The sequence below is a fragment of the Mirounga angustirostris genome, unplaced genomic scaffold, assembly GCF_029215605.1.
Source record: "Mirounga angustirostris isolate CCGP_5_RB_7025 unplaced genomic scaffold, mMirAng1.0.hap1 SCAF_14, whole genome shotgun sequence".
NCBI lineage: Eukaryota > Metazoa > Chordata > Mammalia > Carnivora > Phocidae > Mirounga > Mirounga angustirostris.
This window is the reverse complement of record NW_026991722.1, coordinates 28,841,593-28,868,203: the sequence shown is the minus strand read 5'-3', so window position 1 is coordinate 28,868,203 and position 26,611 is coordinate 28,841,593.

Below are 26,611 nucleotides of genomic sequence, written 5' to 3'. Positions count from 1 at the left end.
ACACTAACAATGCAACTGTAGAAAGAGAAATTAGAGAAATGATTCCATTTACAATAGCACCAAAAACCATAAGATACCTCGGAATAAACCTAACCAAAGAGGTAAAAGATCTATACTCTAGGAACTACAGAATACTCATGAAAGAAATTGAAGACGACACAAAAAGATGGAAAAACATCCCATGCTCGTGGATTGGAAGAATAAACATTGTTAAGATGTCTATGCTGCCCAGAGCAATCTATACCTTCAACGCCATCCAGATCAAAATTCCAATGACATTTTTCAAAGTGCTGGAACAAACAAACCTAAAATTTGTATGGAATCAGAAAAGACCCTGAATCGCCAAGGAGATGTTGAAAAAGAAAAACAAAGCTGGGGGCATCACGTTGCCCGATTTCAAGCTATATTACAAAGCCATGATCACCAAGACAGCATGGTACTGGCACAAAAACAGACATATAGACCAATGGAACAGAATAGAGCCTAGATATGGACCCTCAACTCTATGGTCAAATAATCTTCGATAAAGCAGGAAAAGATATGCAATGGAAAAAAGACCATCTCTTCAATAAATGGTGCTGAGAAAATTGGACAGTTATATACAGAAGAATGAAACTCGACCATTCTCTAACACCATACACAATGAGGAAGCAATCTTTAAAAACAAAACTGGGTGAGTTAAATACCAATACATAGCAAGATCTATTATAAAACTATACCAACCAACAAAGTAGTATTGGTCTTCTAATAAACAATGTTGGTTTCATTGAGTATAAGGAGAAAAATATATCTTGATCTCTACCTATACCTAAAAATTTCTTGTAGTTCAATTTTAAATTATGAGTTAAATCAAGAGGTTTTTAGAAGAAAGCATAGGAAAACATTTTAATGTTAGATTAAGAAGTTTTCCCTGAACACACGATATGCTCTCAATAATGAAAAATAAAAAATGTGCTATGTCAAAATTTTAAACTTTTACTTATTAAAATACATGATTGCAACAGAAGAAGCTACAGAGTGGGAGAAAATACTCAAATGTATATTCAATAAAGGATTTGGATTTAGAGTACATAGAGATTATACTTATCAATGAGAAAAAAGATAACCAAATAAACTAATGGGGAAAATTTCTTAAACAGATTCATCACAAAAGAGAACACTTAATTGTCCAACAACAAATTAAAAGTTGCTGAATTCCATTAGTCTTCAGGAACATGCAAATCAAAAGTACAATGAAATACCCCTGATACATGCACAGAATAATTAAAGTGAAAAAAGCAATTCTCAGTATTGCTGAAGAGAAGGAGCACCAGAAATCTCATGCACTGCTAGTGGAAGGGTAAATTGGTACAACCACCTTAGAAAACTCATTGATAGCATCTAAGTACACACATTTTCTGTGATGCTACAGTTTAACTTCCAGGTATATGTTTAACAGAAAAATGAACATTTGTTCAACAAAAGATATGTACAATAATGTTCATAGCAGTGCTGTGTATAACAACAACAAAAACTATAAATTACCAAATGCCCTTCAGCAGCAAAATGGATATGTCTATTTTGGCATATTTACACAATGTAATAATATCCTAGAATAAATAAATATGTACAAATGCAAAGAACTACATAAATGAATCTCACAAACATGTTTAACAAAGGAATCGAACCATAAATGGTATGTATGGTATGATTCATTCTACATGAAATACAACAAATAAAAAAAAACTAATTTGTGGTATAAGAAGTCAGGATAATGGTTACACTAAGATAATAACTTGAAACAAGCTCAAGGAGGATGTAGGGTACTGGTAATACTTTGTTGATCTGAGAGTTAGTTATTATGAGTTTGTTCAATTTGGAGAATTATAATTATTTCTATATGCATATTACATTTGAATAAATAGGTTACAGGTATAGTAAAGTACACAGAAAGCAAAATAATATGGACAAAGGCCAAACAAAAAATTAAAACAGACAAATTAAGGGTTGCTGGCTGGCTCAGTCACTAGAGCATGTGACTCTTGAACTTGGGGTTGTAAGTTTGAGACCCATGTCAGGTGTAGAGATTACCTTTAAAAATAGGCAAATTATATACTATGCAAATAAAAACATAAGTGGAGTGTCTATATTTCTAACAGAAAATATAAGCAAGTGTATGAACGAAGATGAAAAGTATTTCTTAATGTTAGAATCAATCAATCAATGGATCTAGAGGGTATAATGCTAATGAAATAAATCAGTCAGATAAAGACAAGTATATTATTTCATTCAAATATAGAGAATACACTGATGGTTACCAGAGAGGAGGTGGGTGAAATAGGTGAAGGGATTGGGGCGCCTGGGTGGCTCAGTCGTTAAGCGTCTGCCTTCAGCTCAGGTCATGATCCCAGCGTCCTGGGATCGAGCCCCGCATCGGGCTCCCTGCTCGGCGGGAAGCCTGCTTCTCCCTCTCCCCCTGCTTGTGTTCCTTCTCTGTCAAATAAATAAAATCTTTAAAAAAAAAATAGGTGAAGGGATTTAAGAGTATACTTACCATGATTAGCACTGAGTAATATATAGAATTGTTGAATCACTGTATTGTACACCTGAAACTAATATAATACTGTATGTTAATTATACTGGAATTAAAATAAAATTTAAGAAAAATCAACCAACCAAAAATCCATAATGATTATAAATAGGTATGTGTCTAATAACAGATTCAAAATACATAAAGTAAAACAGACAAATATAAGAGAATAGACAAATCCATAATCATAGCTAAGACTTTAATATGGCTCTCAGAGCTATTTATATAAAACCTAGACAAAAAAAAATCAGATTAAGACAATCTGAATAACACAAGCAACTCCTCTGACAAAATTGATATTTATAGAACAGAGCAACCTACAGGTACAGATTATATGTTCTTTTTAAGAGCTTATGTAACAACTGAAAAATGATATGCTGGGCTATAGAAAAACTCAATTTTAAGAGACTGTACTATTACAGTGTTCTCTGAAAACAATGAATTTAACTTATGAAGCTCTTATTTATTTATTTATTTATTTCCATTTATTACCTTTTAAAACTTTCCTTGTGCCCCCACTCTCCATCCTCACAGAATAGTCTGGGGCAACCAGTAAGCAGCCCTACCCCAGTGCACCATCCCACAATAGTCAATGGGCCTGCTCAGCCCATACAGGAGGCACACCTTGAGTATCACCAAATATAAAGATAGTGGATCACTTACAATGCTAATATGAAGGTTAGAAGACAAAAAGTAGTAAAATCAATTACAATAATTAGGTAAGTGATACACAAAATAAAAAGAGGTAAAATGATACCAAAAACATAAATGACTATCAACTTAAAATACAGATTATTACAATATTATTATGATAATGAACATCATGGTAATCACAAACCAAAAAACCTATATAGATACATTTAATAGAGCGAGAGAAAGGAATCTAAATATAACACTAAAGAAAATCATCAAACTACAAGAGGAAAGAGCTAGAAAAGAAGAAAGGAACAGAGAAGACAAAAATAACCAGAAAACAATTGGCAATAAGTACATACCTATCAGTAATTCATCTAAATGTAAATAGACTTCTCCAATCAAAAGACCTAGTGTAGCTAATGGATTAAAAAAAAAAAAAAAAAGACCCTCCGTATACTGCCTACAAGAGACTCACATAAGATTTAAAGGCATGTGCAGACTGAAAGTGGAGGGATGGTAAAAGATATTCCATGCTAATATTTATATCAGACAAAACAGACTTTAAAACAAAGATTGTAAGAAGGCCATTACATAATGATAAAGGATCAAGAAAAGAATATTACATTTGTAAATGTTTATGTACCTGACATAAGACCACATAAATATATAAAACAAATATTAACAGATAAAGAGAGAAATTGACAGCAATACAATATTAGTAGGGGATTTTAATACCCCACAATGGATAGATCATCTGGATAAAAATCAATAGGAAACAGCACCAAAAAGAAAAAGCTACCTAGAAATAAACTTAACCAATGTGGTAAAAGACCTATACTCTAAGAACTATAAGACGTTGATGAAAGAAATTGAAGATGACATAAAAGGAAATATATTCCATGCTCATGGAATGGATGAATTGATATTATTAAAACATTCATACTACCCAAAGCAATCTGCAGATTTTATGCAATCTCTATCAATATACCAATAATATGTTTTTCACAGAACTAGAACAAATAATCCTAAAATTTGTGTAGAACCACAAAAGACCCCATATAGCCAAGGCATTTTTTGAGAAAGAAGAATGAAGCTAGTGGTATCCCAATCCCAGATTTCAAGATACTACAAAGCTATAGTAATCAAAACAGTATGAAACAGACACAAAAATAGATCAATAGAATAGGACAGAGGGCCCAGAAATAAGCTTATACTTATATGGTCAATTAGTCTATGACAAAAGAGACAGGAATATAAAATGAGAAAAAGATGGTCTTTTCAATAAATGGTGCCAGGAAAACTGGACAGCTACATGCTAAAGAATGAAACAGGACCACTTTCTTACAACATACACAAAAATAAACTCAAAATGGATTAAAGACCTAAATGTAAGACCTGAAATCATAAAACTCCTAAAAGAAAACATAGGTAATAATTTCTTGGACACTGGCCTTAGCAACACATTTATGGATATGTCTCCTTGGGCAAGGGTAAGAAAAGCCAAAGTAAACTATCGGTACTATATCAAAATAAAAAGCTTTTGCACAGCAGAGGAAACCATCAATGACAACAACAAAAAATACACCCATTGAATGGAAGAAAATATTTGTTATTGATATATCCACTAGGGGGTTAATATCTAAAATATATAAAGAATTCCTACAACTCAACACCAAAAATATCCAATTAAAAAATGGGTAGAGGACCTGAATAGATATTTTTCCGAAGAGTACATACAGATGGCCAAAAGACACATGAACATATGTTCAACATCACTAATCATTAGGAAAATGCAAATCAAAATGATGAGGGATCCTCTCACACGAGGCAGAATGGCTAGTGTCAAAAACAAACAAATTTTGGCAAGAATGTGGAGAAAAGGGAACCTTCATGCACTGTTGGGAATGTAAATTGTACAGCCACTGTTGAAAATATTACAGAGGTTCCTCAAGAAATTAAAAATAGAAATACCATATGATCCAGTAATTCAACTACTGAGGATTTACCTAAAGAAAATGAAAACAATAATTTGAAAAGATATATGCACCCCTGTGTTTACTGCAGAACTATTTACAATAGCCAAGATATGAAAGCAACCTGTGTGTATCAATAGATAAGTGGACAAAGATGTGGGGGCTGTGTGTGCATGCATACATATGTATATATACATATATATACACACACATACATATAATATAGAATATTATAGAATATTACTCAGCCATAAAATAGAATGAGATCTTGCCATTCATGACAACCTGGATGAACCTAAAGGGTATTATGCTAAGTGAAATAAGTCAGAGAAAGACACATAACATATAATTTGTGTTGAATCTAGAAAACAAATGAACAAAAAAAACCCAGTAACAGACCCATAAATACAGAGAATTGGTGGTTGCCAGAGGGGACGAGTGTGGAGGGATGGGCAAAATAGGTGAAGGGTACTAAGGTGTTCAAACATCCAGTTATGTCACAGAGATGAAAAGTATGGTGTAGGGAATATAGTCAATAATATTGTAATTACGTTGTATAGTGACAGATAATAACTACACTTACTGTGGTGAGCATTGAGTATAGAATTGTTGATAACCATGCTGTACACCTAAAATTAATATAACATTGTATACCAACTATACTTCAATAATTTTTTTACAAAATCATGTATTTTATATTTACAGAATAAAAATTTAGGTGATGATCTCAGTAGATACAGAAAAAACACTTAATAAAATTCAGTAAACTCGGTAAGTCTCAGACTAACAAATCAAGGAAGTAAAAGACTTAAAAGCTGAGAAGTAACATTGTTCCTATTTGCATGATTGTCAATGTAGAAAATCCCAAATAGCATACAAAAGATCCACTAAAAGTAATGTTATTAGCTCCATCATAAAAGGTCAATATACCTTTGTATATCAATTGTATATACAGTATCAATTGTAGTTTTATATACTAAGAGCATACAATTGGAAAATAAAATAAAGATCATTCTAATTCCAACAGCGTCAGATAATTTATCAGGAAGAAAGCCAAGCACCTTCTCTATACAGGAAACAGTGAAACATTAAAAGAAAAAAAAATTAGAATAAAAAGCCAACCTAAAATTTAATATTCAGCAGAAACCACTTTGGGAAATAGTAATATAAATTATTTTCTAGCCAAATAAAAATAGTAGGCATGCTACAACACACAGAGACACAGCCCTTACACAGCCCTTAAATTGAGAATATTCTACTTAATATTTTCCTATGAAAAATATAATAACAAATTCCTGTTTAAGTATATGGAAACATGACAAAAGGCTGGTATTTGGAGTTAAAAGTCATACTGTCTAGCAAGAGGATAAGAGCCTGGGGCACCTGGGTGGCTCAGATGGTTTAAATGTCTGCTTTTGGCTCAGGTCTTAATGTCCAGGTCCTGGGAAGGAGCCCTGCATTGAGCCCTGCCTCAAGCTCCCGCCTCAGCAAAGAGCCTGCTTCTCCCTCTCCCCTTGCCCCTCTCCCCCACTCTTCTGCTGTCTCTCTCTGTCGAATAAAATCTTAAAAAAAAAAAAAAAAAAAAAAGGGGTAAGAGACCCAGTTTGGCCGTGTTGAATAAACAGATGATGAGATAAGAGATGAAGAGGGAATGAGACACACAGGCACAGTTAAGTCCCTAGCTCCTGAACTGATGCTTAGCTGCAGCCTTCCCCATATTTTAGGTCTCTTTTTAAAAAGTTGTACCAAGTGAAGTTCCTACCACTTAAAATAATAGAAAAATTCTTATTACTACAAATTTGGACCTGATCTTTTGTAATTAATGGAAACTTAGAGTTACTTAATGAAATGAGGATTGCCACACCTACTTTAAAAGATGCCTCAGGGGATTAGAAACAGTATGTGAAAACTATTGTTATTTAGCCATTATTATGTAATATCTTTGTACTCAGCCAAAAGTCAGATGGAACTGTAATTCCCCCTTTCCTCAAACAGGGGGAATGAGGTAGAGAATGAGTCCCTGGGAATGATCTAAAGTTGTTTTTGTTGACTTGAGTCTCTGGGTATTTTATGACCTTGACCTTTTTTGAGGTTCAGGATAAAATCTACTGGCACTTTAGATGACTCTACAAGTTCCTTAAACACCACCATGGGGTCTCCTATGAAAAGCTTTAAAGTTCTGGACTCTTACACATGGAATACAGTTTATTTCAGGGTGTAAAATTCTCCCGGGGGTGGGTAAAAATCATTCTCTTGGAAATGCACAAGATGAATAAGGGAATTTTTGTGTTTCACTGTGGTAGAAAAGAAAGGTGAGAAATGGATGTGTGGGCATATAGAGATCTGGATTCCCCTTCAGCCATGTATAATTCCATGCTAAAATACTTAAATTTGATTTTACTTCAGATTAAAGAAATTGCCCAATTCTCATTTCCCCCACCTCTATTATCAGTTATTTGAGTGTATTTAATGAGAACTCTTAAGCCTTTAAAATAAGTGAAAAAGCACAATTTGAGGTGCTATTTCTGTACAGGAAATATCCACATCTAATGGTTCCAGAAGTGATAGTATTTTTAGGAGCATCAATGGTAGATCTTAAACATTTTAGAAGGCAGAGCTCCCGGCCATCATGTTCAACCACTCTTATGTGCCAATTGAACTGAAAATCTGTTAAAAAGGAACTTCTGCAAGAATATCAGGCTTGAACTATAAATGCATGGTTCCATAGCACATCAGGGTTCCTCAGATTTGACCTTGAAGACTATGACATCCAAGGATGTGGATCATCTTCCCCAATGTCTTCCTGCCTCATCACAGAATCTAAGTTGGATAAAGTCTTGGATGTTATTCATCCTACCCATGCAGTGATCTTTACTCCAACATTCCTGAGAAGTGGTCTTCAGCTTTCAGCTTAAATGCCTTTAGCGACAGGCTGCTCATTTATTTGACAAGGTAGATTGCTCCTTGGTTAGACGGCTTTAATTGTTGGAAAGTTCTCCCTCAAATTGAGCAAAATCAACCTCCCTATAATTTTCACCCAATAATCCTTGTCCTGATTTCCAGAGCAATACAGAATGAATTAACTCCCATCAACCCTTCAAATGACAGCCCTCCACCCAGGCATACTCACTCCTTTAGTTCACTACTCTGTGAAGGGGTGGTGTAGCACTATGATTCAGTCTGAAAACCTGGGTTCAATTCTCTGGTCTCAGTTGTCAAATTACAGGCTCCAAATCTGTGTAATGGAGGTAAGGGTATATGTGCTATATCTTTCCCTAGGTCTTTGCAAAGATTATATTGAGAGAACCTGTGGAATGTATTATTGCAACTCTAATATACACTATAAATATGATATATCATTAATGAGTCTCAATTCACACTGAATAGTCCACTTCTGAAATTTTTCTTGGAGAACTCAACTCTCATTGTTCTCATATTTATTAGATTTTCTTTAGTGTAACATTCCAGGGCTAAAGTCAGGTTCCTCCTAACTGCCATTGCCCTGTTTAATATGACTGGCTTTCTTTTCCTGTAGAGAGCATGGAAAGCTAAGTTGTTTCATCAAGCCAAGTAATATACCAAAGTCTTTCCTCACTTTAGTTATGTTGCTTACTTCCAAACCTGAGCATATACATGGAAGGTATTACACTTTTCTTATTCCTTTTTAATATCAACAATTATTCTCCATGTAAATGAGTTCATAGTATTGCAGTGTGAAATTTAGGCCAAAGATACAATTGCCAAGAATTCAAAGAGCATCTGATTAGTGATTATTTTAAGTGTCCCTGAATTGATCTCTACCTGATGATCCATGCCCACATTTTAAACACAGTAATATCTGCTTTAGAAATAGGCTAAGCTGCCACTTAGAAGTCTAATGACAATAATTGCTTTACAGTAAATGACTCAGGACACTAACTTAATCAACAAGACTTATGATTTACTTAAAATACGTGCGGGTGTTCATTATTTCTAGGGAAACATGATTATTAAGTCTAATAACATTTGCAAATGTAAAGTACTATAATTAGGTGGAAATTTTCTAATTCTAAAGGCCATGCACCAGAAATACTGAGGAAGGTGAAACTGTCAGATGTAAGTTATATTGTATGATAGATGTAAATGAAAATGTTCAGCATTTTATTTTGCATATATAACAAGGAGTACAGCATAGGACACAGTGACAGGAAAAGAAATGTTAATAGCAAGAGAAGGGCAAGAGAGGAGATGAGAGAAAGAAGTGATAAATTTTAAAAAGGAAAATATAAATGTGGGAGAGGCAACACTAAACTCAAAAAAAAAAAGAGAAACTAAATGCTAGAAGTTGCATATAAGAAATATCAGTGGAGTGTTCAAATAAACCACCAGGACCCAAGGGCCAAAGGTACATGTATTACTTTATGACATACTTTACAGGCAGAAAAGGACATGGATCAAAACGAGGTACATAAGTAAAAATGTTGAAATTATTAATCCGGAAAGTCAGGATAAATTGGGTAAGAAAAAGATGGCCAACAGAAAAAAACAGTAGTATCCCAACACTAAAAGCTTTCCTATTGGCAAGAGCCAAAATAAATACCACAGGAAATAGGGACATAGAAATTGATCAAAATGAATAAAACCAGAAACTTAGATTAGCTGGCAGGGCAACTGGGGTGGATGCAGGAATTAGAATATGCTAAACTCATCAGTTAGCATTAGATTAAACTTCATAGAATAAAATAATCCAATATTTTTTTAAGTATCTTAAAAATGATAAAAAAAATATATCATTCACTAAATATAGGGCAATTCAGGACTACTAAGGAAATCGATAGTCATCAGTTTATTTCATCTCAATCTCCCTAGGAGAAGACCCTTGTCTTAATGGACATAAATGACTGCTGGGGCTTCACTCATCATACAAGTATTTTAGGAAGCAAGATGGAGGAGGGGGTAAAGCACAGTGTTCTTCCTCTATTTAAGGAATTTCCCAGAATCTATACAAAACCTATCCATTTTCTTTTCATTAAACAAATGCAATTATGTAGCCACACTTTTGCAAGGTAAGCTGATAAGTGTGCTTAGGTAAATTCAGGAGAAAATAGATGTTAAGAGGAAATTAATTTCTGTCATATATCATTACATAGGAATAACAAAGATTAACATTTATTAAGTATTCATTATGTGGCCAAAAAACAAAATATTTTGTACATATTATTTCACAATAATCCTAAAACTTAAAAACTATTCTCCCTTTATAAATCAGGGACTAAAGAAAAAGTTTAAAATCTAGTTCAAAACCATAAACTTAGCAAAGGGCAAAAAAGAGTTTAACATGTGGGTCTGCCACATTCTAGGGACTGAGGGCATAATCCCTACAGCTCTGCTTCTCCAAGCATGAGGAAGAGTAAAAGACTGATATTCCCAATAGGATATCCTTGCTAACTGAGGCAATATGCCACCTCAGCCAGGTAGTTTATAAACATGTCCTGTGAAGCAGAGGGTTAAATTTAGAATATGAGCATCCCAGAAACAGGGGAGAGAATCTGTATAAAAGAAAATGATGGAAAGATGAATAAAATATCCAACTCTGGAGAGGAGGAAGAAAGAGAATTAGTGAAGACAAAGATAGGTAAAGTAGGAGAGAAGAAGGGAGTGACAAAAAAAAAAGAGAGCAATTCAAAGAATTTAAGAGTGAATGAGTATGGAAGAGGGAAAAGGAAGCAAGGTGAAAAAAGTACATGTGCACCACTTTGCCTGTGAAGGATTGCTGTCTTCAGCCCATTCTCTGTAACTATCCAAATGGCTAGAAATATTATTCCTCTATAGGCAATGCATGAGTTTACATAGACATAAGTTTAAAATGGAAATGGCAATGGAAATTTTGTGATATATTTAGAAGAGAAATTCCAAGCATTTCATTTCTTATGAAAAGGAGCACTCCAGCTCCAATGTCTTATGACCAGTGTCTTTGTGTGCTGGATCTGACCTGGCAGTCAAACAAAAAGTTCTAAAATATCCAGTGTGTGTGTTTTTGGGGGGGGGGGGGAATGAAAAGAATGAAAGAAATAGAGCAATTACATTTTTATCTCATGTAAAATCTGTAATAATCACTGTAATCTAAAAGCTTTTAGGCCCAACTTTTGTTTGATGGTTGGATTTGCACGGACGCTTGTAAAGAAATGAGAATATATCCTTCTCATGGTAATGGTGGGATGCAGAATAAAACTCTCAGACAATTTCCATACTTCTGGTGCTCAGGCCTTGGGTAAATTAGTTGCAACATCTTAGACCATTAGAATGATTACAGCTAACTATAATACAGTAATAGCAGCCCTAGGGCTGTAAAACTCTTTGATAATGTTTATTTTTGTACCATTCTGTAATACCTAGAAATAATTAAGGGAATTAGAAAGAACAACTAGGTTATCTATCTCTACTTCAATAAATCAGAGAGGGTGGATTCTAACAAATGTCAGTGATCTTACAATTTACTATTGTGGAGCTATCTAGAAAAACTCAGACAATCTTCTCTCTTGGCTAATGAGAAGTTTCAGTACAACTTGTATTCATATCTTAACTAAACCAAACTTTCTGGATGTGGAGGAAATAAACATAATAGCCCACTGACTCCTAATTGAGGGTCAAACACTCAATACAAGTGCCTTAGTCCTTTCAGTGTGCTATAACAAAATGCCATAGACTGAATGACTTTTAACAATAGAAATACTTTTCTCACGGTTCTGGAGGGTGGAAGTCTGAGATCAGGGTGCCAACATGGGCAAGTGAAAGCACTCTTCCTAAAGTTGCCGACTTTGAGTTGTAGCCTCATGGATGAAAGAGCTAGGGAGCTCAGTGAGGTCTCTTTTATAAGAGCACAATCCCATGCATAAAGACTTCATCTTTATGACCTAATCATTTTCCAAATGTCCCACCTTTGACACTATCACATTGGGTGTTAGGACTCAAACAAGTGAATTTTAGGGGGACACAAACATTCAGACCATAGCAAAGGATTTAAGGCTCAGGGATAAGTTCAGACAATACAGTGGTCAACAAACTGGACCTCATCCCCATAGCAAAGTACTTGCAGTGTTGCAAGACACATGGATTATCCAGGGTATAGGATTCCAAATATAAGTATTAATATATGGATGGAAAGATTGAGAATATGTGGTTCTGTCTCAAGCACTTAAGGGAAATTTGTGGGAAACTGGAGGTCACTCTCATTCAAAATTTAAAGGGAACAGAGACCCAATTTTCTCCTGGGTCTAAAATCTCCAAGGCAAAGTGAGGTGCGTGTATAGTTACTCCATCTATTCTACTAGAAACTAGAAACTCTGTTTTATTTTAAAGATGATTTCTACAAGAATACTTCCCCAACTTATTTTCTATAATATGTAAGATGATTTAACTGATTTGAAGGACTATCTTAATTCCAAAAGTTTTTTTTTATTTTATTAGAAGTCTCTTGAAGAACAAAATGACAGAATAGAGTGTGAAATAGTCTTGATGGCAAGGCCTGGTCTAGATTTGAGAATGATCTCTTGACTTAACTGAAGTTATTTACAGTTGGTTTCACTATGCTTTAACCACCAGCAAGTAGTGCAAATTCTATCCTAGAAATCCAGGATACATGACTTTGTGAAGAGGAGACAAACCCATGCACAGGAACTCAGAAGAACAATTCTCCATGTTGTCCCACTACCTACTTAATCTCTCTGAGGCTTATTTTTCTTAAGTAAAATGATACAAATTCTTGTCTGCCCACCTTATACAAATATGGTTAAATATAATAAGTGGAAAAAAAGTTTTGGAAACCTTTGAGTAATATAAATATAAACTTATATAAATATAAGCTATTACTATTTGAAAACATCACACCTAAGAATTTTTAAATAATTTAAAAAGATTTTTCCATGTTTAGTGTAAAATCTCAGAGCAGACATGTCCTAAAGAACAAGGGGAGAAAACAGTCCATTGTCTCTTTCACATGTATCCATTTTGTTAAACAATTAATTGAAACCGTATTCCTAAATGCACAAAAACAATTATCCTTTCAAAATAAACTGCTTAAAAAATAAAGCAGAATTTCCTTGATCTTAAAATCAATTACTTCTAATAATCTGTCCTCATGATATATTCATTTTGGAAATTTACAAACAGACACAATGTATTTTTCTTTCTTGAAAACCTATTCAAGATTTTTATCATTGTATGCATTTTATTTCTAAGGATGTCCTGTTACCATATATTATCAACAAGCCTACTTTTTAAAAGCGATTTTATTTATTTGAGAGAGAGAGAGAGCCCGTGAGAAAGAGAGAGCATGAGCAGGAGGAGGGGCAGAGGGAGAGGCAGACTCCCCACTGAGCAAGGAGCCATCCCAGGACCCTGAGATCATGACCTGAGCTGAAAGCAGACACTTAACTGACTGAGACACTCAAAAGTCTATTTAATAAGAAGACACAGATTCAAAGATCCTCACACATTGCTTGAGATAACAAAGAGATACATTGCAGAGAATTTTATTGACTGCTCTAATGAGAAAGGTCTTTGCAGAGGAGCAAAACCAAGTTCTTCCTTTTCCAAGAGCCTAGAAAAAGGAAATTATTTGGAATGTATAGATGGTACAAAGTTTTTATAATATGTCCCATCTGAGTACTTATGAGTCTGTTCAGAAACTTTTTCTTACTTTGTCTAGTATTTCTTCCATCCTAGTCATATCCACAAAACGTAGCCTATCTTAAGCTTGCATCACTTTTTTGAGAAAAGTGACATTTCTAATCACCTACATGTTTATATCTACATAAAATCTGAAGCACCGTATGAAAGAGGAAATGTAGATTAGGAAACACAAAAGTAACATAATAAATAAGGAAGTTATCTGGTAATCAGTTATTTTATAATATTTTTTCCTAAATCTTCTTTCAATATTTTATTTAGAAAAAAATTCCTATAACAAAACCCAAACTGGTCCTTGACCCTAAATATTATCATAGCTGCCATCTCAGAAAAACAACAAATATGACTACCAAAAGGAATTACAATTTTGACTCTCTAAATGTCCCTAAGGGCAATAGATTTTACTTAAAGAAGTTTTTCTTAATATCAGTGTATTTACTTGAAGCCTTAAAATTACCTGGTACACTAAAAAGGCATATAACAACAGGTACTGCCTCAAAACAAAATAATACTAAGCTAGGTGGATGTCTATTAACAGATGTAAAATAGTTTACAAGTTGATGGAAATAAGTTTGTCTATCCACAAGCCAAATAAAATCAAGATCTAATAAAATACTGTAGAAAACAGTATTTATTGCAATGAAGCACAAGTATAATAAAACTTATCAGCTACAGGAAGAAAAGATCTGGTATACAGAGCCAAGCTGTTAGTCTGATACTATCAGCACAGTAATGGAATCCACCCTGATAGGTTTTTAAACCCTGACTTTCCTAATCATTGGAAGCTGTTTGATACAGGTTAGGAATTGTTGACATGACCTAACTCTATGGAGAGCAAACCTAGAAAAAGAAGAGTGCCTACATTAGCTGTAGAAAGAAAAAACAAACAAACAAACAAATAAATAAACAAATAAACAAACCAAACCAAAACCAAACCAAACCAAAAAAACAGATTCCCATTGATTCCAAGTTATTCAAAGGCCCATTGAGTGGAAGACCCCACAGACATTTTCTGCCTAGAGCTCCTACTTTAAGACCAAGAGAATTTTTAAAAAATGAAGATAGTTTAAGGGAACTCTGGACAAATTCAAACATATTAACATTCATATAATAGGGTTTGCAGAAGGAGAAGAAAGAGAGAAAGGGATAGAAAACCTATTTGAAGAAATAATGGCTGAAAACCTCCCTAACTTGGTGAAAGAAACAGACATCCAAGTTTAGGGAGTAGAGAGAGAGCCCCAACAAGATGACCCCAATGAGACCCACACTAAAACACATTATACTCAAAGTGTCAACAGCTGAACATAGATAATCTTAAAAGTAGCAGGAAAAGAGAGATATAAGGTGGGAGGTAAGATGGCAGAGTAGTAGGAGGACCCTGGGCTTGCCTTGTCCCTCCAACACAGCTGGATAAATATCAAACCATTCTGAATACCCAAGAAATCAATCTGAGGATTGACAGAACAAAATGCAGAACTGGAGGGAGAGAAGAGGCCATATCATGGAAGATAGGAGGCATGGAGACATGATTTGGGGGAGAAAAGGATCCTGGGTGCTGCAGAGGGGAGGGAGCCCTGGTCACAGAGAGAGAATTCTGAGTGAGAAACACATGGGGGATCACACAAGGAAAACACTTTCCCAAAGACATTGACTGGGAAAAAGGAAGGGGCTGATTTTCATGAGGTTTTACAACCAACAGGGCTCAAAGACTGAAGTTTTAGAGGTCCTTGCCATGACCTGTGTGGAGCTTGGTCAGCACTATAGTGCTCCTGTGAAGAAGGAGGGCAGATAGCCTGGTAGAGGAGGGTGCAATCTAAGCATCCTTGGGACACACTGGGAGAGATGGTTTCCCCTCCTGGAGTGCCTCAAGAAGAGGTGGCATTGCCTCTCCGAGGACAAAAGAGCCAGCAGACACCATCCCCCTCCCCTCAACGTAGATGCAGAGACACCTGCTGAGGGTGGCTAACTGGACACCAGCTCTTTGCTGAGCTTTACTCCAAAATCCACACCCTTGCACTTTGGTATGACTGCCCTTTTGAAACAAACCTGCATCAGTCCCCCTGCTGTGAGACCCTCTGTCAGAGGACCAGTGTGGGTCTGCACCATGCCAGGTCCCTAAAGTTTGGAGTTTTTAAACTCAACTGGCCTGCCTGGGATAGAACACAGGTGTACTGTGCTGCTGGGCAGGCAGATAGTCCAGACACAGCATGAAGGCAGCAATCTGAGGGATGCCTGGAACACATAAGGGGAGATTGTTCACTCTTCTGGGAGGGTTTCCCAGACAGCAGCGGGTGCAAACTCCCACTGTGGGATGTGTGAGGGGGCTGGCACCATTTCTCTCCTCTGCCCCTTGGCATAAGCTGGTTTCAGTGAGCAGCACAGCACCAACAGTGGCAGCCTAAACCACTTACACCAAGCCCCAACCCTCTGTGCTCTGCAGCTGCTGCTTTTCTAGGGCAAGCATGCCTGAGAACCAGAGTAGCAGGCACCTCCCCCAGAAGACCAGTACAAACCCCCTACACATACAATGTCTACTGACCATAGAGTTCTACACAGCTTCAGTTCTAGTGGAAATAGCAGCAGGTCTCTTTTAACAAGCAGACCAGAACACACCAAGTTAAAACTTGCCATACTCTGGATAAGGTCCAAACACTCCCCACTGCAGGCAAGGAGAAATTCTGCAGAGGACTGACCTGAAGGAAAGAGCAGCTAAAACACAGCAGCAGAGTGCACAGAGCATACACCAGAGACACTTCTGAAGCACCAGGTCCTGGACAGTATATGACCTTTTCTTCATAAAGCCATTACTCTCAGGAGTAGGAACCATAACAGGCTTTCCTAATACACAGATGAAGACAGCAACTCAGACAAGATGCCAAGATGGAGGAATTTATCCCAAAAGAACAAGAAAAGGTCACAGCCAGGGATCTAATCAAAACAGATAAAAGTAATATGCTTGATCCAGAATTTAAAGCAACAATGATAAGGATACTAGCTGGTCTTGGGAAAAGCATAGAAGGTACTAGGGAATCCCTTATTGCAGAGATAAAGGACCTAAAAAGTAGACAGCCTGAAATTTAAAAAAAAAAAAATGCTATAACTGAGATGTAAAACTAATTGGATGTAATGACCACGAGGATAGAAGAATCAGAGGAATGAATATGTGATACAGAAGATAACATTATGGAAAATAATGAAGCTGAAAATAAGGGGGAAAGAAAAATACTGGATCATGAAGGTAGACTTAGAGAACTCAGTGACTCCATAAAGTATAATAATATTCATATCATAAGGATCCCAGAAGAAGAAGAGAGGAGGAAAGGGGCAAAAGGTTTACTGGAGGAAATCATAGCAGAAAACTTCCCTAATCTGGGGAAGGAAACAAACATCCAAGTCTAGGAGGCACAGAAAACTCCCATCAAAATCAGCAAAAGCATGCCAACACTAAGACATGTTGTACTTAAATTTGCAAAATACAGAGATAAAGAAAAAGTCCTAAGAGCAGCAAGAGGAAAGAAGTCCCTAACTTAGAAGACAAATAAGATTAGCAGCAGATCTCTCCACAGAAACCTGGTTGGCCAGAAGAGAGTGGCATGATATATTCAATATACTGAATGGGAAAAATATGCAACCAAGAATACTCTATCCAGCAAGTCTGGCATTCAGAATAGGAAAGATAAAGAGTTTCCCAGACAAACAAAAACTGGAGTTCATAACCACTAAACCAGCCCTGCAAGAAATATTAAAGGGGACTCTTTAAGCAGGGGGGGGGGAAAGACCAAAAGCAACAAAGACTAGAAAGAAACAGAGAACATCACCAGAAACACCAACTTTATAGACACTAAATAGCACTAAATTCGTACTTTCAATAATCACTCTGAATGTAAATGAGTTAAATGTTCCAATAAAAAGACATAGGGTATCACAATGGACAAAAAAACAAGACCCATCCATATGCTGCCTACAAGAGACTCATTTTAGACCTAAAGACACCTGCAGATTGAAACTAAAGGGATGGAGAACCACTTATCATCCTAATGGACATCAAAAGAAAGCAAGAATAGTCATACTTACATCAGACAAACTAGATTTTAAACCAAAGAGTGTAACAAGAGATGAAGAAGGGCTCTATATCATAATAAAGGGGTCAAAGAAGAAGAACTAACAACTGTAAATATTTATGCCCCCACTTTGGAGCACCCAAATATATAAAACAATAACAAACATAAAGGAACTTATTGATAATAATACAAAAATAGTAGGGGACTTTAACATCCAACTTACATCAATGGACAAATCATCTAAGCAGAAAATCAAAAAGGACACAATGGCTTTGAATGACACACTGGAACAGATTAACTCAACAGATATATTCAGAACATTTCATCCTAAAGCAGAAGAATATACAGTCTTTTTGAGTACACATGGGACATTGTCCAGAATAGATCACATACTGGGTAATAATAAATCAGTCCTCAAAAAGTACAAAAAGATTGAGATCATACCATGCATATTTTGAGACCACATCACTATGAAACTTGAAGCCAATCACAAGAAAAATTTGGAAAGACCACAAATATATGGAGGTTAAAGAACATCTTACTAAAGAATTAATGGGGCAACCAGGAAACTAAAGAAGAAATTTAAAAATACATGGAACAAATAATAATGAAAATGCGATGGCCCAAAAGCTTTGGGATGCAGCAAAAGGGGTCAAAAGAGGGAAGTAGATAGCATTACAAGCCTATCTCAAAAAGCAAAAATAATCTCAAAGACGCAACCTAACCTTATACCTAAAGAAACTAAAAAACAAAAACAAATGAAGCCTAAAGCTAGCAGAAGGGAAATAATAAAGATTAGAGCAGAAATAAATGACATAGAAACAAGCAAACAATTAAAAAAAAAAAAAACGGTAGAACAGATCAATGAAACTAGGAGCTGGTTCTTTGAAAGAATTAATAAAATTGATAAATCCTTAGCCAGATTTATCAAAAAGAGAAGGGACCCAAGTCAATAAAATCATAAATGAAAGTGGAGAGATCACAACCAACACTGAAGAAATATGAACAATTTCAAGAGAATATTATGAAAAAGTATATGCCAACAAATTGGGCAATCTGGAAGAAGTGGATAAATTCCTAGAAACATACAAACTACCAAAACTGAAACAGGAAGAAATAGAAAACTCGAAGATACCAATAACCAGCAAAAAAAAATTGAATTGGTAATCAAAAATTTCCCAACAGAAATCCAGGGCCAAATGACTTCCCAGCGGAATTCAACCAAACATGTAAAGAAGAGTTAATACCTATTCTTCTCCAGGCACCTGGGTGGCTCAGTCGTTAAGTGTCTGCCTTCAGCTCAGGTCATGATCCCAGGGTCCTGGGATTGAGTCCCGCATCGGGCTCCCTGCTCCGTGGGAAGCCTGCTTCTCCCTCTCCCACTCCCCCTGCTTGTGTTCCCTCTCTCAATGTGTCTCTCTCTGTCAAATAAATACATAAAATCCTTTTAAAAAAACACCTATTCTTTTCAAACTGCTCAAAAAAATAGAAATGGAAGGAAAACTTCCAAACTTGTTGTATGAGGTTAGCATTACTTTGATTACAAAACCAAAGACCCCACTAAAAGAATTATAGGCCAATATCCCTGATGAATATAAATGTAAAAATTCTCAACAAAATACTAAAAAATTAAATCCAACAATATATTAAAAGAATCATTCACCACAATCAAGTGAGATTTATTCCTGTGCTACAGAGGTGGTTCAATATTTGCAAATCAACCAACATGATATACCACAATAAAAGAAAGGATAAGAATGTGATCCTCTCAATAGATGCAGAAAAAGCATTTGACAAAATACAACATCCATTCTTGATAAAAAAAAAAAAAAAACAACCTCAACAAAGTAAAGTTAGAGGGAACATATCTCAACATCCTAAAGGCCATATACAAAAAAACCCACAGCATATATCATCCTTAATAGGGAAAAACTGAGCACTTTCCCTCCACATTCAGGAATAAGACAGGGATGTCCATTCTCACCATTGTTATTTAACAGAAGACTGGATGTCTTAGCCTCAGCAATCAGACAACAAAAAGAAATTAAAGGCATCCAAATTGGCATGGAAGAGGTCAAACTTTCACTACTTGCAGATGACGCAATACTCTATATAGAAAACCCAAAAGACTCCACCAAAAAATTGCTAGAATTGATACGAATATAGTAAAGTCACAGGATACAAAATCAACATACAGAAATCTGTTGCATTTCTATATACCAATAATGAAGCAGCAGAAAGAGAAATCAAAGAATAGATCCCATTTACAATTGTACCAAAAACCTTAAGATACCTAGGAATAACCTAACCAAAGAATACAAAAAGATACGTATTCTGAAAACCATAGAACACTTACAAAAGAAATTGAAGAGGACACAAAGAAATGGAAAAACATCCTGTGGTCATGGATTGGAAAAACAAATATTGTTAAAATGTCTTTTACTACCAGAAGTAATCTACACATTAATGCAATCCCTATCAAAATACCACCAGCATTTTTCACAGAGCTAGAAAAAACAATCCTAAAATTTATCTCAACCACAAAACACCCCCAGATAGCCAAAGCAATCTTGAAAAACAAAAGCAAAGCTGGAGGCATCACAATTTTGGACTTCAAGTTATATTACAGAGCTGTAGAGATCAAGACAGTATGGTACTAGCACAAAAACAGATGCAGATCAATGGGACAGAACAGAAAACCCAGATATGGACCCTCAACTATATGGTCAATTAATCTTCGACAAAGCAGGAAAAAATATATAATGGAAAAAAAGTCTCTTCAACAAATGGTATTGGGAAAACTGGACAGCAACATGCAAAAGAATGAAACTGGACCACTTTCTTACACTTTACACAAAAATAAATTCAAAATGGATGAAAGACCTAAATGTGAGACAGGAAACCATCAAAATCCTAGAGGAAAACACAGGCAGCAACCTTTTTGACATCAGCCATAACAACTTCTTACTAGATACATCCGAGAGGCAAGGGAAACAAAAGCAAAAATGGACAGGTGGGACTTTATCAAAATAAAAATAAAAAGCTTCTGCACAGCAAAGGAAACAGTCAACAAAACTAAAAGCAACCTTTGGAATGGGAGAAGATATTTGCAAATGACATATCTGATAAAGAGTTGGTATCCAAAATGTATAAAGAACTTATCGAACCCACACCCAAAAACCAAATAATCCAGTTAAGAAATGGGCTGAAGACATGAATAGACATTTTTCCAAAGAAGACATCCAGATGGCTAACAGACACATGAAAAGATGCTCAACATCACCCATCATCAAGGAAATACAAATCAAAACTACAGTGAGAAACCACCTCACACCTGTAAGAATGGCTGAAATTAACAACACAGGAAACAACAGGTGTTCGCAAGGATGCAGAAAAAGGGAAACCCTCTTATATTGTTGGTGGGAATGCAAACTGGTGCAGGCACTCTGGAAAATAGGGTTCCTCAAAAAGTTAAAACTAGAACTACCTATGATCCAGTAATTGCACTACTAGGTATTTACCCAAAGGATACAAAAATAGTGATTCGAAGGGACACATGCACCCTGACGTTTATAGCAGCATTATCAACAATAGCTAAATTATAGAAAGAGCCTAAATGTCCATCAACTGATGAATGGATAAAGAAGAGGTGGTATACATATACAATGGAATGTTACAGGAATGAAATCTTGCCATTTGCAACAATGTGGATGGAGCTTATGCTAAGTGAAATAAGTCAGAAAAAGATAAGTACCATATGATTTCAGTCATGTGTGGAATTTAAGAAAGGAAACAGATGAACATGGGGGAAAAAAGAGAGAGGCAAACCATAAAACAGACTCTTAACTATAGAGAACAAACTTAAGGTTGCTGGAGGGGAGGTGGGCAGGGGGATGGGTGAAATAGGTGATGTGTATTAAGGAGGGCACTGGTTGTAATGAACACTGGGTGTTATATGTAAGTGATGAATCACTAAATTCCACTCTTGAAACTAGTATTACACTATATGTTAACCACCTGGAATTTAAATAAAAAACATGAAATACAGAAAAAGCAGCAGCAAGAGCAACTAGTTATATACAAAAGAGAACCCGCATAAGACTACAAGCTGATTTTCCAGCAGAAACTTTACAGACCAGAAAGAAGTGGCACAATATATTCAAAGGGCTGAAAGTATTTAAAAAACAAAACAAAACAAAAAACCCTTTCAATTAAAAATACTCTGACAAAAATCATCTAGACCTACAATAATTTGTCAAAGGATACACAAAGTCAGATGTAAAACATGATGTCAAAAATGTAAAATGTGGGTTCGGGGAGTAAAAATGTAGTGATTTTTAGAATATGCTTGATCTTAGACAACTAACAACTATCAACTTAAAACAGCTACAGACATAGGATATTGTATATAAACATCAAATGAAAGTCAACAAATCATAAAGGAAGAGAACAAGAGGATTAAAAAGGAACAGAGAAAAACAACAAAAACAACCAGAAAATCATCAAGAAAATGGCAGTAAGTACATATCTATCAATAATTACCTTAAATGCAAATTGACTAATGTTCCAATCAAAGGACACAGGGTAGCTGAATGGAAAAAAAAAAATCTATATGCTACCTACAAGACACTTATTTCAGATCTAAAGACACACAGAATGTAAGAGAAGGTATGGAAAAATATATTCCAAGCAAATGGAAATAAACCATGATATCAATACTTATATCAGACAAAATAGACTTTAAACAAAGACTGTAACAGGTGACAAATTAGAGCATTACATAATGATAAAGGAGTCAATCTAACAAGAGTATATAACATTTGTAAATATCTATGCATCTAATGTAGGGGCATGTAAATGCATGACAAATACTAACAGATAGGAAGGAAGAAATCGACAGTAATACAATAATAGTAGAGGACTTTAATTCCACACTTACATCAATGGATAGATAATCTAGGCTGAAAATCAATAAGGAAACATTGGCATTAAAAGACACATTGGACAAAATGGACTTACAGATAGATACAGACCATTACATCTAAAAAAGCAGAATACACATTCTTTTCAAGTGCATATATAGCATTTCACAGAATAGATCACATGTTAGGCCACAAAATGTCTCAATAATTAAAAAAAACTAAATTCATATCAGGTATCTTCTCTGACTACAACAGTATAAAACTAGAAATCAATTACAAGGAAAAAAAAAACTAGAAAAAAAAAAAAAACCCACAAACCCATGGAGGCCAAACAACATTCTCCTAAACAACTACTGGGTCAACTAAGAAATCAGAGAAGAAATCAAAAACTACCATGAGAAAATTGAAAATGCAAACACAATGTTCCAAAAACTATAGGATGCAGCAAAAGCAGTTTTAGGAGGAAAGTTCAAAGCAATACAGGCCTACTTTAGGAAATAAGAAAAATCTCAATCTAACCTTACATATAAAGGAACTAGAAAAAGAAGAACAAAGAAAGCCCAAAGTTAGTAGAAGAAGGAAATAATAAATGTCAGAATGAAAATCAGTGAAATAGAGACTTAAAAAATATTTAAAAAATATAAATGAGACTAAGATCTAGTTCTTTGAAAAGTTAAACAAAATTAATGAACCTTTAGCCAGACACATCAAGAGAAAAAAAGGCCCAAATAAGTAAAATCAGAAGTTAAACAGAAGAAGTTACAGAGGATTCCACAGAAATACAAAGGATTTTAAGAGCAATAACAAAAAAAATTATATGCCAACAGATGGGACAACCTAAAAGAAATGGATAAATTACTGGAAACACACAACCTTCTAAGATCAGGAAGAAACAGAAATTCTGAATAGACCAATCACAAGTAATGAAACTGAATAATTTATTTTACAACTCCCCTTCACCTCCAAAAAAAAAACCCAGTTCAGGACCAGATGGCTTCTTAGGGGAAATCTACCAAACATTTAAAGAGTTAGTACCCATCCTTCTCAATTTATTAAAAAAGAAATTCAATAGGAAGGAATGCTTCCAGACTCATTTTACAAGGGCCAGCATTACTCCAATACCAAAACCAAATAAAGACACCACAAGTGAAGAAAAGAAAGAAAATTACAGCTCAATATTCCTGATTAACAAAAATGCAAATATCCTCAACAAAATATTGGCCAACTAAATTCAACAGTACATTAAAAGAATCACACACCATAATGCAGTGGGATTTAGTCCAGGGATGTAAGGATAGTTCAATATCCATAAATCAATGTGAAACATATTAACAAAAAGATAGTAAAAAATCATATGATCATCTCAACATTTAACAAAATTCAACTTCCATTAATGACTAAAAATATGATAAAAAGCTAGTATCATATAAATGGTGAAAAGCTGAGCGTGTTTCCTTTAAGATCAGAAATAAGACAGGATGCTCACTCTCATCACTTTTATTTAACACAGTATTGGAATTCCTAGCCACAGCAATCAGACAAGAAAAAATAAAAGGCATCCAAATTGAAAAATGAGTAAAACTGTCACTATTTATAGATGACATGATATTAGATATAGAAAATCCTAAAGACTCCACCAAAAAAACCCTATTAAACTAGTAAATTAATCTGTTGCATTTCTCTACACTAATAATGAACAATCTGAATTTTTTTAAATGCCATTTGCAATTGCATTAAACAGACTAAAATACCTAGAAATAAAGTTAACCAAGAAGATTAAAGACCTGTAGTCTGTAAACTATAAGACTTTGATGAAAGAAATTGAAGACAGAAATAAAGAGAAGATACACTGTGTTAATGGATTGGAATAATTAATATTGTTAAAATGTCCATACTACCCAAAACAATCTACAAATTCAATGCAATCCCTATCAAAACACCAATGACAATTTTAAAGGAACTAAAGCAAATAATTCTAAAGGTTGTATGGAACCACAAACCCCCCAAATAGACAAAGTAATCTTGAGAAAGAAGAACAAATCTAAAGGTATCACATTCCTTGACTTCAAACTATACTACAATGCTATAGTAATCGAAACAGTATGATACTGGCACAAAAACACCCAGATAGATCAATAGAACAGAATAGAGTCCATAATTAAACCCAAATATATATGGTCAATTATACTTCAACAAAAAAGACAAGAATATACAATGGGAAAAAGAATCTTTTTATAAATAGTGCTGGGAAAACTGGACAGCTACATGCAGAAGAATGAAACTGAACCAATTTCTTACACTATATACAAAATAAGCTCAAAACGGATTAAAGACTTAAATGTAATACTGGATATCATAAAACTCCTAGAAGAAAACATAAGTAGTAAGTTCTTTGACATTGATCTTAACAATAATTTTTTGGATCTATCTCCTCAGGAAAGGGCAATAAAAGCAAAAATAAACAAATGAGACTACATCAAACTAAAAAGTTTTTTAAGAGTGAAGGAAACCATCAACAAAACAAAAAAAGCAATCCATTGAATGGGATTAAATACTTGCAAATGATATAACCAATAACAGGTTAATATTTAAAGTATATAAAGAGCTCACACCACTCAATATAAAAAAAATACAAATAAAAAAACAGAAGACATGAATAGACATTTCTCCAAAGAAGACAGATGGCTAACAGACACATCAAAAGATGTCAATACCACTAATTATCAGGGAAATGCAAATCCAAACCACATTGAGATACCAACCTCACGCTTGTCAGAATGGGTATTATCAAGAATACAAGAAATATGGTGAGCACTGTGAATTGTGTAAGACTGTTGAATCACAGACCCGTACCTCTGAAACAAATAATACATTATATGTTAAAAAAAAAAAAAGAAGAAGAAGAAGAAGAAGAATATAGTAGGAAGGGAGAAATGAAGGGGGGAAATAGGTGGGGGAGACGAACCATGAGAGACGGTTCTAGAGGGGAGAGGGGTGGGGGCATGGGTTAGCCTGGTGATGGGTATTAAGGAGGGCATGTACTGCATGGAGCCCTGGGTGTTATACGCAAACAATGAATCATGGAACACTACATCAAAAACTAATGATGTAATGTATGGTGAATAACATAACATAATAATTTAAAAAAAGAATACAAGAAATAACAAGTGTTAGTGAGGATGCAGAGAACAGGGAACTCTTTTGCACTGTTGTTTGGAAGGGCAAATGGTGTAGCCAGTATGGAAAACAGTATGGAGGTTCCGCAAAAATTAAAAATGGAAATGCCATATAGTCCAGCAATTCCACTTCTAGCTATTCATCCAAAGAAAACAAAAACCCTAATTTGAAAAGATACATGCACCCCTATGTTTACTGCAGCATTATTTACAATAGCCAAAGTATGGAAACAACCTAAGTGTGAATGGATAAAGAAGATGTGGTGTGTGTGTGCATATGGTTGCCAGAGGGGAGGCGGCTCTGGGATGATGGGCAAAACAGAAGAGGATGAAAAGATACAAACTTCCAGTTATAAAATAAAAAGACAGGAGGACATAATATACAGCATAGGGAATGTAGTTAATAATAATACTGTAACAACTTTATATAGTGACAGCTGGTAGCTAGATTATCATGGTGATCACTTTGTAACATATATAAATGTCAAATCACTATGTTGTACACCTGAAATTAATATTGTATGTCAACTACACTGCAATAAAAATATAATTTAAAAAGCCTTATTTGTTAGAGATATATAAAGTAATAAGAGAGGATTATAGCAAG